The 17,540-nt window shown below is 36.5% G+C and overlaps 1 non-coding gene across 1 annotated transcript; it reads right to left on the reverse strand.

The window, feature by feature from the left end:
• Positions 1 to 15,277: 15,277 nt before the first annotated feature.
• TRNAQ-CUG (transfer RNA glutamine (anticodon CUG)) lies at positions 15,278 to 15,349 on the reverse strand. The gene has a single exon. It is a non-coding gene; the product is annotated as a tRNA-Gln (tRNA).
• Positions 15,350 to 17,540: the final 2,191 nt, after the last annotated feature.

The raw sequence follows: 17,540 nt of genomic DNA on the forward strand, positions 1-17,540 counted from the left end.
GATATTAGGAGTTGTCTTCCCAAGTCCCAATCCCAAATACATTAATCATAGCATCGGAAGTTTCTAGATAAATTATAAAATCAATGTATGTTTGGTCTTTGTTTGGCCATAGATAAAACATGCAGTTAGTTCGGGTTTAAGCCTAAGTTAGGTTGTGCTCTACTTAGTTAAGGTTGCATTTGGCATTCCTTATTTTAAGGACTCATCTCATTTTTGTTGTTAAAAACTCAGTGTTCATAGGGGCATTTTAATTATAAAAAGGAGATAAATCCTTAAAATAAGGAATGCCAAATGCAACCCAAGTCTTATCAAATGATCAATCCTTCAAAGTCTACAAGTCATGAATCTATTATAGTGATGAGAGAGAGAGAATGGTTCCTACTGGCTTGATAGTAAAGTCTCCTATTGCTTTGTGCCAGAGACTTGGGATTGGATAATTTAGATGTAGGATTTTTTTTTTTTTTTGTTATAGAAACAAGAGGTGCTACACAAGTCAGGGGTAGCATGCCCCCAAACATCACTCAAACAAATTAAAGAAAGATCTTTAGGGGGATTACAAGGATCAAAAGATATCGACCCATCAAAAGAAGAAAAAACTCTTTTTTGCAATCTAGTCCACCGCTTGGTTCGCGTCCTTGTATACGTGCTTGAAACTGACTCCACTCTCATCTTGTCCTTCATCTACAAGTAGTCTGAAATGATATTCCTTAGGTTCCAAGGAGGAGAAGACAAACCTTTGAGACAGCCAATGATTAGATTCGAATCCCCTTCAATGATGATTGGGTGGTTGCAAAAGTTGGTTGCCAAGTTGTGAGTTTCCCACAGCACACACTTCAGCAGAATTAATCGTGGATGTGCCTAAGAAGTAACCTTTGAAGTCCAAAACCTTACCCAGATGGTTCCTTGTGATGGCAACCACAGAACACCCACCATTACTGTGACAAGATGCACTGAAATTAATTTTAATTTCTCTAGGGTTCGGAGGGATCCCATAGATGGCTTTCCAACTCCTTAAATCTTTGATGTTACTCGACTTTTCAAGGAACTCCTCATATTCAAAGAAAGCCCACAAAGCTCTATCTAACACAATTTGAGGGGGGGGGGGGGGGGGGGGGGAGGGGTCCTCTTCTTTATTACTATAAGTATTTTGATTTCTATTTTTCCAGATTTGCCAAAGAACAAAGGCACACCTTTCTTTTAATTGGCCCTTTTCAATTAAATCTTTCTTATGTATTCCAGTCCACCATTTGCCAATTTCAATGTTATTGCCATTAGGACTCCCAATATTCAAATTTAAGTTATTCCAAATTTGTTTAGAAGCATTGCATTCAAGGAAAACATGATTGGTATTTTCTTCCATGCCACATCTACAACAATCACCATCAATATCATACCCTTTCTTTTTTAGAATATCCTTCACAGGTAATCTAATTTTTAACATGTACATGAACCCTTTTATCTTTAGAGAGATTTTAAGGCTCCACACAGTTGAAGTCCAACTGATTGTGTTTGTTTTCCAAGATCCATCCTCACATTTAAGCTTGTAAGTCAATTTCATGGTGCAAAAGCCATTTGCGTTCAAACCCCAAATCATTTTATCTTCTCTAGGACTCATGAGAATAAAAATCGCTTTGGTTTTATTCCAAATATTTAGAGGGACTAAATTTCTAATTTAGCACTCCTTTCATACTCCTCTATCTTTACCAATGAATTCACACACCAACTTATTATCATTAGAGCATTGCAAAGGGGCCAAGTAATCAGCAAGAGAATTCTTTCCAACCTAATTACCAGTCCAAAATTTAATAGAATCGCCATTACCAACTTCCCATTTAAGACCTTTCCTCAGGTCACTAGCACTCAAGATGCCCTTCCAAGCCCAAGACACTCCTTTCCTTTTTCTTGCCTCCCAAAAGTTCTCCTTATTGAGGTATTTACCCTTCACCATTGTAACCCACAAATTAACCTCCTCATTGAGAATTTTCCATCCCAATTTAGCCAGACTCGCTTCATTAATCCATCTAAGATTCCTTAACCCCAGACCTCACCAGCTCTTTGAGGTGCAAACTTTTTTCCAATTCATAAGGTGGATGAGCTTTTTACCTCTAGCATTGTTCCAGAGGAAATTTCTTTGAGCTTTGTCAAGTTGGATTGGAATCCAATTAAGTTGGGGTTGGTCCAATTTCTTTTAACGTTTTGTTGGCAATTATTCCATGAAGTCAGCCTACAAATCAATCATAGTTAGAGAGGATGGTGGTATTGTAAGGATCCTGGATATGAAAGACCAAGATTCCACAAAGATTGTGGAAAATGATCCATGGTGGTTTAATCACTCAAATCAAACTATTCTCAATGAATATAACAAAAGAGAAACTTATGTCACGTGTGGGGAGCAAGAAGAATTTGATTTTTTTTATCAAAATATAAGCATTCATTCATTCATCAACTTGGTGAATTTTTATACATCCATACCATGACTTGGAAATTAGTAATCTAGGTTGGGGTGGATTCAAGTCGAATGCTTAGCTATTTCAGCTCGAGCTCAATTTGGGTTAGAGACTTGAACTTGAACTTAGCTCGGTTAAAAAGTTGGCAAGTTCGAATTTGGCTCGATTTAAATCGATCTGAATTGAACTTTTCACAAACCAAACTCAAATAACTTATGAAAAACTCGACTCATGGCCACCCCTAAATCCAAATTCCTACTTTATTTACATTAGTAGGTGGAGTATGCACTAGATAAATGAAAGTTACACTCTATTTATATGAACAAAGGTGTAAAATAGCTATCACTTTGTCTTTGTCAGAAAACAACACCACTGTGTAACCTGAGATGTTGTGCCACGGTCAAACCTTGTATGACAATTTGCCATTCTGATTCTCTAATATTTGCAGCTCTGCAGACCGGACCTAAAGCTACGATCACCCTATCATTTTCATCAGTAAGATGATATCTTATGCTGCTGTATTTAACTATTTAAAATCAGACCCATCTACATATAATTTAACCCCTTGTAAGTAATATGCGATGAAAGTGTAGGTCGAGAGTCCAATTCTTGTAGTCAATGTTATTTTATTCTCGTGCAACTTAAGATTTTTTTCATCTCTGATGAGCCTTAGGGGCCGTTTTTTTATTTGGATTTTGAGAGAGAGAAAAGTTGGTCAATAGGATTTTAATTCTTATTGACCAAGAAATACATGTTCTTGTTTCATATTTATGCAGGGATCAGTAAAAGTTTATTTTCATGGGTATACTTAAACACTTATCCATCTCTTTGGTGGATAAATAACTTTCAAGTGACAAAAATAATTCTTTTAATAACAAATTTAGGTAAAATACAAAAACTTCCCCTAAAGTTTCTGACAATCAAAAAAACCTCCCCTGAAGTTTGACTTTAACAAAAACCTCCCCTAAACTTTTACAGAATTTGACAAAAAACTTCCTTCCGTCACTGACCCAGACGGAAATCCCATGAACTTACAAAATTGCCCCTAACTAATTGTGAGGGCATCATTAAAATATTTTTAAAATGTCAGAATTGCCCTTACTCGGTTAATCTCTCTTTTTACAATTTGTTTTATAGGGATTTTTCAAATAAAAAAACCTAATACCACTTGCAGCGGTGCCGGTGCTCAGAGTATTCCATTCGTCTAATAATAGTTACCATTTTCCAGCAATTGTTCTTCATCGGCGACTGTTCTTGTCTGGTGAAATTTCTTTTGTTTCCATTTTGAAGCCCATTTGTTTATCAGCGAGTGTTCTTCATTGAGATAAAGCTTCATTGGCAAAAAGGTTAGTGTTTCATAGGATTTTATTCAGTTTTAAATGGATTTTTATTGGATCCGAATATTTTATTGTGTTGAATATGATTTATGCTCTTCGTTTTCTTCCATTGTCATTCTTCTAATATTGGATTCGAATAAATCGTTCTTTTAATACAATTTATGCTCTTTGTTTCATAGGATTTTATTGGATTCGATATTCTATTAGAGTTTATTCTTTTTTGAATTCACTGTCATTTTTTTTAGTTTATATTGTTTGTGTATTAACTGTCACGACGAAACGTATGAACAATGTAATGTGTATAATGATTAATTGAAAGGATGACTTGTATTGACAAGACAAGTAACAATAGATAATAGCAGAAGCTTGAACCAAACATATTCTAAATAAAACATGCATGCCCATTGAAAGCTTTATTATGACCAACAGTTCTCATGATAGAACCGGTATTTCCAGCAATCTTGGGTCAAAATTATTAATGTAATTTATTTACGAAAATAATTATTAGTGCAATTTCAACTAGAGTAAATAGAATGGTTTTCCTTCGTTAAAGTAAGCAAAGTTTCACTTTCAAATCTAGAGATCACAAAAGTTTCTTAAAAACATTGGGCCTGAACAACATAGGGAATAAATGAGTTTTTTGTATAAAATACTTTGTACAGAGCGCCATACTTGTATATTTTTCTTCTCAGTTAATACATTTCATACTTCTCTTAAGAAAAAAATAAAGGGAATGATGGCATTCTTGATGCTGTCCTAAATCATTCTAAAGGTAGCAAGGCAAGCCAGGATGGTTATCTCTGTTATTGTTAATTTGACATTTAATACAATACAACCATGTTTAAAAGTTTCCTGGCAGCCTTCCTTTTTAATCAGAATAGGACAATGATATCTCCATCCAGCATTGTTTGGGTATTATTAACTCTCACTTCTTTTGTTTAATAGAAATGTTTCCTGTGTACAGATACTTTACCCAACAATACTGAGATGAGTTCCTATGCATACAAATTTTACCAAAACACTTTACCCAACAATACTGGTCTCCCACTTGTTTGATCATGTACCTTTATTGGGGATAGCCTTATTGGGGGAGTGGTCAGGACCAGTGTTTTAAAAGGTACACCCCCGAGCAAGGCGCCTTAGTTGGATCAAGGGTCAGATAAATAAGTTGCAGATTCCTTAGCTAGAGAAGGTGGAAACCAAGAATAGATATATCCAAGCCAGCGTTGAGGGGCTAACTGTAGGGTTTTCATATGGGGAATGATGTATTGGTACTTTCCTTTGACCCATTTGCAAGGATTTTTTTTCTTCTTTTTATACAGTTTTACAAACTCAACCATTGCAGCTCTGTCCTCAAGCAATATAACATAGGAAGGTATATAGTTATCATCGTGCAAATAAAATATCCTTCCCACTCCCCTCCTAGCTAAGCTCTCAGCCTCCACAATAAGAACATGTACTGATAGCCATACTTAAGCAAAACGGTAATTTTCATTTTTAAGTTCCCATAAAAAATGACTTGATCTAACTCTTCAATCACTGATGACAGGAACATGTGCAACCTCAAGCTGCACCATTGTATTTCGGATCTGTGGGGATCCCGAATCATCAAGAAGCAACATTCGATGCTTGGGAAAATGGGGAATGCAGTAGCTCATACATTAAGGATGATACAAGTGGCAAATATGACTCAGTCTCAACCAAACCAGTCAAGGAAGCTATGCTGAACCCGCACCATCTAAGTCAAGGAGCTCGTGCCTAATGGGAATGAGGGTTCATCATCTACAGTTATGCTTGGTCCATCACCAATGAATTTACTTCTTGCCTAGGATGATTACCTGTGCATATCAATCATTGTAACAAGAAAAGCAAGAGTTTTCTCAAGAGATTCTTGGGATCACCTTCCCCTAAGGATGAGCAAACAATTTTTGAACTTGTATCTTTTGCTCTCTTTTTTTTTTTTATCAAGTAGAAATAAGAATAATTTTAGGGCACCTAACCCTTTTACCACTTAGACATATTTTTCTTCTTTATATTGATTTTTTACACTTGTAATATGTTATATATGGAAAACCAAGACTTGGGGTGATTTGCCACTCCACTCAACTAAGTCAGATTTTTGTCTCATATTAAGAAAAAAAATCTTGGTTTTCCAACAATAAAAGTTCAAGGAGAGATGATAATATAAACGATAAAATATCATAAAGCACAAAGTGCTATATATTTCTAGTGCCAAAACAGTCCCTGAATTTTCTACACAGGTTTCCAAAACATTCTTCTATTTAAATGCATCATTGTAAGACATTTGTATATAAACTTCACTTCTAGGAAGGCAATTATAAGGATTAAATGTTTTCCCCTTCATCATAAATTGCTTATAAGGAAGGCAATTATAAGCACAAAGTGTTGTATTATAAGGATTAAATGTTTTCCCCTGCACACATCCTCTCTTTGGAAAAGATATTTTTGGTAGTCTAATAGATCTCATTTATTATCTTCAAGATACTTTACATACCCATGCTCATCTCTCTGATTTAAGGGTGAATTGCTGAATGAATCAACTTGTTGATTTCTTAATCAACTTATTCATGGACCAAACATGTAAGGGAAAGTAGGAAACATGTTAGAGGAGGACCTGCTCAAGAAATTCAAACCAAGGAAAGGAAAATAGAGTATTACAATTTTATAGGGAAGTTTTCAGGAACATAATAAGAGGCATTATGATTTATGACATTGCACGGAATTAAATCATTTCAGGTTGGTAACATTATAACTCAGTTCACCATCCAAAATGGAGTCACAGGGAGGAAATTGTTTAAATAGGTGAAATCAAATCTCTTTGGAATTCCAATTAAACTCATCAAACTTGTCAATATTCAATAGTTGCTTCATTTTGACAAATGAACTTATGGTCAAATTGATGTGAAAGACTTATGAAATACTTTTCTTTTTACATGGCTTCTAAACAACTCATTTTGATCTTCCATTAAAAAACAAGCAAACTTAGCATGAACTAAACCCAGGCTATATAGTCAAGGGCTTTGCCAACCCAATTCAGATCTAGTTCCAAGGAAATGTGTATAGATAGATAAGTGCAAGTGGGTTTTTTTCTTATCAAAACACATTAAAGCAGCAACTATATGTGCTAATGGAATGCTCTGGTTGAGGCTCCTTTTCTTTTTGGTCAAATAGCAGAAATGGTTTATCATCTACACATGGGATTTATTTTCCATTTCTAGTTCAAACAATAGTTACTTATTCATGTGTAAGAAAATTTTGACTTAAATTGGAAGCTTGTTCTAGGAAGGTTTCTCTTCAGAATAGTTTGTGAACAGGTCAAAACAGTAAGACACAATCTCATCTTGGTTTAATACGTTGATAGGACATTAGCAACATGGACCGCAGGACTTAAGAGGGGAAATTTAAACATTCTAGAATTTTGGACTGCTTGTTCGAATATGAGGTGCTTCAAGCATTGCATCAAAAGTTCCATAGAAAATTATTGTTCAGTTGCTTTATGATTAATTCCATAGCCATGCATTACGTCAAAAGTAATCCAAAATGGTTTTTATGTTGAATCCATAGCCATGCATTAGAATTATTATACAACAATGGGTGCTTTTCATTAAAATAACATTACGAGTTGGGGATATAACTGTGCAAGATAAAAATGAGTGCTTTTCAAGCAAAGGCTTTATAAAGCCTATTGCCCTTCTTGCTTGGATCAAGTCCAATTCATCCATAATTATTTGCACTTACATATGCATTCAAATTAGTGCATATTTGGTTGCACTAAAGACATAAGAAGTACCAAATACAAATACAAACTAAGGCCATGGCCAGCAAGTAGCCCACTAACAACTAACTAATACATCTAAAGGATTTTTCTTTTTTCACTTTTTTTATCACATAAAAAATCATATTATAAACTCAAATGGATATCTCCATCACCTACAGTCAATGTTTTGTTTCTTTCTCAGTCCAAACAAAAACAAGTAGCCTAAACCAAAAAACAAAAAAAAGTAATCAAGATGATTTCCTGTAGAAACTTATATACTTGAAAATATTGTAAAATCCCAATTCATGGTTGGGATAAGTGTAGCTCTTGACTGCTCGGCTGCTCCTGTCCCTGTAAACTAAAAAGTCTTTCAACTTGATGATTTTGGATCTCCACAGATCCGAAATACAATGGTGTAGCTTGAGGTTGTACATGTTCCTGTCATTAGTGATTGAAGAGTTAGACCAAGTCTTTTTTATAGGAACTTAAACATGAAAATTACAGTAAGTGCTACCCTTTTGCTCAAGTATGGCTATCAATAAGTGAATTTTGAATACCCCAGAGCAATGGCCATTTATAGACCCAACATATGGAGAATTGGCTCTACTTCCAATTAAGAGTTAAAAATTAACCCAAAAAAAATTCTAATTGCCTCAAAAGTAAGACAAACCTATAGGTAACCCATAGTGGAGCTGAAACAAGGACTTTAACTATAAAATAACCATCAAATGGCTCAAATTGACCAAAACTGGAAATGCTTGAGAAAACTTTGTTCATAACTGGGAGAAAACGGTTTGCTCCATAAATTTTTCTTTTGCTTCCATGTAACATCAGGACTCCAGTATTGTTATTGAGTGGGTCTAAAGACCAAGAGAACTTATTTATATAGCAATAACTTAATTTTTCTTGGTTATAGGAACATGTACAACAAAAACAGTGTTGTTATTGGAGGTATTTCAAATATGTCAGTATGGCTACTGGTAAATGTTCACTTAACTCTATTGGTTTCCTACAAAAACAGAATTGTTACTAGATATATTTCAAATGATATTAATAACAAAAGTATTGTTTACTTAACTCTTTTGCTTAAGTATTGTTTATGGATGGATGGACTTCTCTAGTGACTTCTCAGAAATATGAAGATTGTTAGTATATAAATATCATAGCATATATGTGCAACTTGAGATGAAGAATAGTACATAAATATCATACGTATTGGTTTACTACCTCTAAAACAATGTTTTCTCCTACACCTTGAGGTTGGCTTTGGGACCTCATAGCTTTGCTAGACGCTCTCCCACCATTACTTACTCTTCCCACCTACAATTAATGCATCTCAAGTTTGGTATATTAATAGGACCTGCAAATTATGTGCTTGTTGTTGTGATTGGGCAAATGAACCACTCCCACTTGCCATTCCAAAACTGCTTCCTCTGTTCCTTGGTGCTGGCCCTTGACAACCTCTTACATTGTGTCCATAAATTTTGCATTTAGAACATTTGACTCTCCTACGCTGGAATAGAGGTTACCTTGCTAATGGCTCTTCATCCAGTGCCCTTTTTCTAGCAACTCTTGGTTTTCCTGGCTGTCTCTTTAATGGCGGTGCTTCATTGAGATCCCAAAGAACTTTCCGGCCAATATTTTTGACCCGGTATAGGGTGAATTGTTGGTGTATAGGCTGCCAAATATTTTTCCCTTTTCCAGCATTCATTGAAATAATCTTCAATTCTTTCTCGCCTATGGATCACCACGGCCATTGCATGCTTGCAAGGAATACCACTAATGTCCCAAACCTGACAACTACAAGAAGAATGCTATAATTAAACACTCTCCCAAATGCCATTATATTGCACCTCATACTCCAACTCCCTGGACCTCAAGACTTGGCAATTCCTTCAATTCAACAATTAATGTAAGGTGAGTAAACAAAGAAAAAAAAAAGATTATACGAAAACAACTAGCAACTAATTAAATAAATACCTAGCAAGTCGTCTTTGCTTCTCAACCAACCTAACAACTTTTGGTAAAAGAACATTTGTGTCCTTTAATGCTTTATCATGTCTAGATTTAATTTTACTCATCCATTTACGCCGAATGTATTCTAGGAGAGGAACAATAGCTTTGAACCTGGCATCCATAACCCATTTATTAAATGACTCTGACATATTATTTGTCAAATCATCACTTTTTGTACTAGGGTTGAAAGCATGCCGATTCCATGTTTTTGGAGGAATGTCCTTTACCCACTCCCATGTGGATTGGCTTAGGGCCTTCATCTTTAACAATGCACTAGTGAAATCTTGCACTGTGTATGCCCTTGTAGCCTCCCAAAACACATTTCATAGTGCAATACCTTTGTGTACTGTTTTAAAATTAGAATACATGTGTCGAACACAGAACCTATGATCTGCATTGGGCATTACATCATGTACAGCATCAACAAGACCCTATTCAATAAAAAAAAGTAATTTTTAATAAACACATAATCATATCTTCAACCTTAAAAGAAAAAAAACAAATTAAACCACTTAACCTTTTGTCAATCTAACATGAAGCACCATCCATGGCCATCATTTGTAATATCAAGAGCATATTTTAGTTGTTGCAAAAACCAAGTCCAAATAAGCCTAACTTCAACCTCAACAATGGAAATTCCAACCGGAAAAATGCCATTATTGCCATCCAAGCAAACAACAACAAGCAAAGTTCCACCATATGGCCCCTTCAAGTGACAACCATCCAAACCCACCAATCTCCTACATCCAACCAATGCTCCTCTTTTCATTGCATCATAGCAAACAAACACTCTTTGCAAAATGGGAGGTGAGTTGGGAGTAGGCCTATCCACACATATTCTAGCAATACTTCATGGGTTTTTTTTCAATATTGCTTCACAATAGTTAGGTAACTTAACCATCCATGCTTTGTGGCACCGTTCAGCTTGTTTCATTGCCTTTGGCATTGCTCTATATACCTTGCTCCTTGGAACTTCTATATCATACTTTTCTCTCAATTCCATAATTATGGATTCTATCTTCCAAGTGGGATTTTGGCGCAACTTTTTTTTTTGATAAATAACATCAATTCCATTAAAATAATGAATAGATACAAGATCCCCTTAGAGGCGCGAGGAGCAGCCTCTCCAAACAGAAAATACACAAACTACAACAAAGGAAACATGATGTTGAAATTAAAACAATAGTTACAATTGTGCTTAGAACAATGTTTCCCTATTTATCCCTTGTTTTGCCAAGACATCAGCAAAAGCATTAGCTAATCTCCCAACCCATTGTACTGTTATAGACATATTTCTTGTCAGCCATTTGAATTTTTTTAACTCATTTTTGTAACCCCAAGTGACATCCTCTGGATTATTTAACTAGTCCACCACTGTCTTAGAGTCTCCTTCAATCAGAAGCTGCTTCACGCCCACTTCTTTTGCAAGAAGTATTCCTTGTATTGCAGCTAGCAGTTCTGCCCAGATAGAGTTCCCAACTCCTAAAGGTCCAAAGTAGATTAAGACAACCTCTCCAGCCTCATTCCTCAGTACACCTCCCATCCCAGAGGGACCTAGGTTACCCTGGCTACTCCCATCAAAATTCATCTTCAAAGAACCAAGAGGAGGGGGGGACCCAACTAGTCATTGCCCTTCCCTTGTAGGAGGAACAACTTGCTACCAACTTCCAATCCTTCCAACAATCAGCAAAAGTAAAATGGTTAAATAATTCTAGAGTCTTTAACCAATGTAAAGACCTGGACAAAATGCAATCCTTTAAAGTTTGATTGCTTCTTCCTTTTTCTTGGAAGATTCTGGCATTCATTTCTTCCCATACTGTCCATAACAATGCTGCTCGTGAGCATCTCCAAATTTTCCTTCCTCTTTTATGGGGCCAAGAGAAGAAAGAAGGGTTAAAGATTGTGCTTACTTCTACTGGCATATCCCAACTAGACCCAAACATAGAAGCCAAGCCTAGAGCTCTGCAGTGACACTACAAGATAAAAATAGATGATTACAACCCTCACCATGAGATCTGCAAAGAATGCACCAGTTTGGTGAAATACAAAGGATGGGTCTTCTCTTTTGTAGGTTGTCCATCGTGTTTACTTTACCATGCCACACTTCCTAACACAAAGCCATAACCTTGGGGGGGACCGGCCTACACCAGACTTCTTTGAAAGGGAAACTCTGATGAGAGGGAGATTGGCAGAGGAACTTGAAAAAGGAACCACAAGAAAAAGATCCTTTGGGGTGAATGGCCCAAATCCTTTTATCAGGTTTCGAGGGATCCAACCAAACCTTATCAAGGAAACATAAAAGAGTAGACGAACACTCAATTTCCTCATCCCTTAATCCTCTACGAAAACCAAAATCCCAAGACAAAGTTGGTAAGGATAAATTCGATGGAAGAAATTTTGAGATCACCTCATTTTTATACAAGGAAACAGAGTACAATGAAGGAAAAATGTCTTTCAAAGGGAGATCTCCAACCCAAATGTCCTCCCAAAACCGAATAGAATTACCTGAACAAGCATCATACCTAACACAGCCAAGGAACAACGGAAGAACTTTGTGAATTGCTTTCCAAGGTGATTTTGGCGCAACTTTTCTCTAATCTTTTCAGCAATCCAAGTGTCAGTTGCTTGTTTATTATGATATATATGCGAGCAATTATGCTCAGAATTAGTGACTTAATACAATAGGTGAGACCATCTTGTAGTGGTGAAGCATGTATATGCCATGGGCAGTCTTCCCATGCACATTGAGCTGTGACATGAGACTTTTCATTTTTTATATACTTGATTTGAAACTCATTTACAATAATGTGCTCTTTGAGGGCAGCCCTAAATTCTTTTATACTGGGAAAACACATACCAACCTGTCAAATTAGGTACTTCAATGTTAATGATACCTCAAGAGCATGTCTTGCATCATCATCATCTGAGTCTACCAGGCTCTCATATTCTGATATAGGTTCATAATCTGATAGGCCATTATCATCCTCTATTTGAATCCTAGTATCCTCTTCATTAATATCAACCTCAATAACACCATGACCCCCATCATTATCCTCATCTTCACTAAACTCATAATCAAACATTGCTTCCCTACATTCATTATAATCTTCATGTTCATTAGGCATACCGCATATTTAAGTCAACATCTTGAATAACTTCAAGCTCTTCATTATCAACATGGCGTTCAATATGAGACTCCATTTACCTAGAAAGGAGAATGTGAGACAATGACAAAAAAGTGAATACAAGTAAATTTAAGCAACTAAACACCAAAATATTTATTAGATTGGATTGGACATGGTCCGTCCGTAATAAATTTATTTTGGATTGGGTTGGATTAAGCCAATATCTAGTCCATTCATATAAGATAGTAATATAGGTGTCAATGGACTGGGTTTGGGTTGAAACCAATCTAAATTAAAACAAATTTGAACAGATTGGATGGTCTAGACATTGAATTGAACCGGTCCAGAATGGTCAAAAATATTCATTGGATTTTGGACCTGGTCAATTTGTAATGGACTCACATTGGACTGGATCGAATTGGACCAAATCCAGTCCGATTGACACCCCTATACCTTCCTATGTTCTATTGCTTGAGGACAGAGCTGCAATAGTTGAGTTTGTAAAACTGTAGAAAAGGAGAAAAAAATCCTCTACAGTTAGCCCCTCAAGGCTGCCTTGGATATAGCTATTCTTCGCTTCCACCTTCTCTAGCTAAGGAATATGCAACTTATTTATCTGACCCTTGATCCAACTGAGGGTGCCTTACCCTCTGCAACTTAGTCAAGTAAAGGTTGATCCACTTAATTTATTAGGGTCTTTTACATATATTGTTTGACCTGTGGACTAGCATGTCTCTAGTCTTGGATGGATACAACATTGACATAAGGCTATTCCCAATAAGGGTATATGATCAAACAAGTGGGAGACCAATATTGTTGGGTAAAGTGTGTGTACATAGGAATTTGTCTCAGTATTGTTGAGTAAAGTATTTGTACACAGGAAACATTTCTACTAAACAAAAGAAGTGAGAGTTAAATACCCAAACAATAGAGACTCTGGAATGCTGGATGGGGATATCATTGTCCTATTCTGATTAAAAAGGATGGCTGCTAGGAAACTTTTAAACATGGTTGTATTAAATGTCAAATTAACAGCAACAGAGATAACCATCCTAGCTTGCCTTGCTACCTTTAGAATTGTTTAGGACAGCATCAAGAATGCCATCATTCCCTCTGTTTTTTTTAAGAGAAGTAAAGTATGAAATATATTAACTGAGAAGAAAAATATACAAGTATGGCCCTCTGTACATAGTATTTTATACAAAAAAAAAAAAAACTCCTTTATTCCCCATGTTGTTCAGGCGCAATGTTTAAACAACTGTTGTGATCTCTAGATTTGTAAGTGAAACTTTTGCTTATTTTAGCGAAGGAAAACCATTCTATTTACTCTAGTTCAAATTGCACTAATAATCATTTTCATAAATAAATTACACTAATAATTTTGACCCAATATTGTTGGAAATACTGGTTCTATCATGCAAACTGTTAGTCATAATGATGGAAAAAGCTTTATCCTTACAGCTTTGCAATGAGCATGCATTTTTTATTCAGAATACGTTTGGTTCAAGCTTCTGCTGTTATCTATTTAAGTTGTTACTTGTCTTGTCAATACAAGTCATCCTTTCAATTAATCATTATACATTTTACATTGTTCATAATGGATATAAGCAGCTTGTATCTAAATTGTTGCTAACCCTTCTCTCTTTCTTTGGGGGTGTTGGGCACATGCAGGTTCGTTTTGCAGTTCTTCTGACTTCACTTTCTTGTCAAATCATTTCTTGAGGTATGCTAGTTAGTAGCTTATGGTGCAAGGTAACTCTGGAATGCTGAGTAATATAGATGTTGGCCGTGAGATTAATACACAAACAATAGAAACTTAAAAAGCGACAGTGAATTAAAACAAAAGAATAAACTCCAATAGAATATCGAATCCAATAAAATCCTATGAAACACTAACCTTTGAAATGAAGAGCATAAATCGTATTAGCAGAATGATTTATTCGAATCCAATATTAGAAGAATGACCATGGAAGAAAATGAAGAGCATAAATCATATCCAAAACAATAAAATATTTGAATCCAATAAAAATCCATTTAAAATTGAATAAAATCCTATGAAACATTAACCTTTCAGCCAATGAAGCTTTATCTCAGTGAAGAACACTCGTCGATCAACAAATGAGCTTCAAAACGGAAACAAAAGAAATTTCACCAGACAAGAACAGTCGCCGATGAAGAACAATTGCTGGAAAATGGAAACTATTCTCCGGTGAATGGAACATTCCGAGCACCGGCACCGCTGCAATTGGTATTAGGGTTTGTTTTATTTGAAAAATCCCTATAACAAAGTGTAAAAGAGGGATTAGCCAAGTAAGGGCAATTCTGACATTTTAAAATATTTTAATGATGCCCTCACAATTAATTAGGGGTAATTTTGTAAGTTCATGTGATTTCCGTCTGGGTAAGTGACGGAAGGAAGGTTTGTGTCAAATTCTTAAAAATTTAAGGGAGGTTTTTGTTAAAGTCAAATTAAAGGGAGAAAGTTTTTCATGATTCTCTGAAACTTCAGAGGAAGTTTTTATATTTTATCCAATAAATTTTTATGACTAAAATGATCATCGAAAACAGATGAAAAGGTTCCACCGAGATTTGAACTCAGGTTACTGGATTCAGAGTCCAATGTCCTAACCACTAGACCATGGAACCAATTGACATCTCATTTCCGATTTACGTTTTGAATTCTGTGATCTGAAAGGTGAACTAATAAGATGAATAACTAATTAAACTAGTTCTGAGTTTTTTTTGAAGTTTGATAGTTTTATCATGCTAACCACCAAGCCTGCAACCTGGCCAATTTTTTCGAGCTGATGTCTAAACTTGTTTGCCTTTTAGAAATTAGAATATTGCCAACGAGGCAGCAACCAAAAGTCCAAAAAAAATATTAAAAAGCAGCCAACCAAAGTTTTTCCCGAAAGAGAGCTGGGTGTTACATGGACCGAACTGGTTGCAACTTCCAACATGGAGGTTGACTGGTTGAACATGGTAACTAGGCTTAGGCTTGAATTTTTCAGAAGTAAGCCCATTTATGAATTGAGATACTTGGGGCTTTCAAAAAATAAAAAAAATAAAGAAACTTAAGGCCTAAGGGGCCTTTTGATAACAGTTGAAGTGATTGAACTGAGTGACTAAAATGCCAAAGGTATGGTAATCAACCCAACCTCACTTTCGGCCATGAAGAGGTGATTGATTCTTTAACCATTTGCTTCCTAGCAAGTGAGAAAAAGTCTTGGGTAATTTATAATTTAGGCTAAGTTTGTTTTTGACATAAATATTTATTGATGTAAAAGTACATTAACAGAGTTTAGTACCGATCAATTTCAATGAGTGAACCATAGAAAGTGAAAATGTACGAAATATTTACATAAATTATATTAATATTATTTTTGTATCAATTATTGATATAAAACTTTACCGTGAATGGAGTTTACATCGACTGAGAGTAAAATTATATTTACACCAAAAACAAACTCAGTCATAGAGATTAGCCAGATATTGATAAAGCAAAATTGATCTTGGGGAGTCCCCGACTCCCCCATTGTGTGTAGGCATAGGGGCACATGGCAAGATATCATAGACCATTCTTCTCCCCTTAGCTTTTTCCAAAATTTCTGCTAAGTGGCTGAGAGAACTTGCGGTTGCGGTGTAGACAAAGAAAACGAACGATGAATTGTTTTGCTGGATAAGTGGATAGTGGGACCATTGGTTCAGCTACTTAATAAGTCCTACCTCCTAGCCGGAGAAGGGAATCCCAAATTTAAGTGTCTTTTGTGTGTAACAGATCTAAGCCGCAGGTACTTGATGAAATGACTGCAGAGGAACTCGTCCTGGGTCCTACTGATGACTGATGAGCTGCTAACACTGCCCGGAGGTGCGGGTGGGCTTGGAAGAAAAAGATGATTGGGGAGGGGGGGTAAGGAGTAAGATCCAAAGTTGTACGATGGATGATATGAAGTTGCAATGGCAACATAACACTGTGGATTCCGTGCGGTGACATGACATCCCCTGGGCCTGGACTTGGAGCAGACAAAACAAACCATGATGTTAGAGAAAGACTACCCAGGTCTCTCTATTTGCGGTTACGGAATCCTCTTGCCTTGGCAAAACAAGAAAGAGAGAGAGAAGGTGACCTGGCCGGGGGGATGATGGCAAAGGCAAATCCTCAAAAAGAAAAGGAGATTACATTTACAGAAGACTTGGGGCCAGGACGGGCCAGGCCTGACGGGGCTTCATTTCATCATCTTTTCTCTTGCGCCAGATTCAGATAGATAGCTCACATTGCGGCCGGGTGGCCAGGCCAATGGGTGGGTCTTACACTCTTACTCCGCCAATCGCCCAACCGCCCCTACCAATGGGTGGCTCTGGTCGGGTGGGTTTCTGACAATCAAGCTACTCCTATTGTTTGTGATAATTGACTAATACGCCCCTATCAATAACTTTCCATCGGATGACTCGAACAATAAGAATAGCGTTAGTCAATTTTCAAACAATAATAATATTCATGAACTTCTTTTACTATTATTGTTGTTTGTATGTCTACTCACTTCTGCCTTTCCCTTTTATATTAAATGGTCGAGTATAAGGTAGTGATGAAGGGAAATTTGGCCCGACTTCGTAATCACCCGACACGTGGCAAAGGCAAGCAAACTCAGGACAGTAGAGCGCCCGAAGCGAACATCGGAAGCAAGTCCAAGCTCACTACCGAGCCCGAACTCGACCGCTCTACTGAGTCCGAGCTCCCTACCAAGAGTCCGAGCTCCCTACTAGGAGCCCGAGCTCCCTATTAAGAGCGAACTCCCTACTGAGAACCCGAGCTCCCTGCAAGGAGCACGAACTATAC

Source organism: Nelumbo nucifera, chromosome 1 (genome assembly GCF_055504915.1).
Source record: "Nelumbo nucifera cultivar China Antique chromosome 1, China Antique-T2T, whole genome shotgun sequence".
In the NCBI taxonomy this organism is placed as follows: domain Eukaryota; kingdom Viridiplantae; phylum Streptophyta; class Magnoliopsida; order Proteales; family Nelumbonaceae; genus Nelumbo; species Nelumbo nucifera.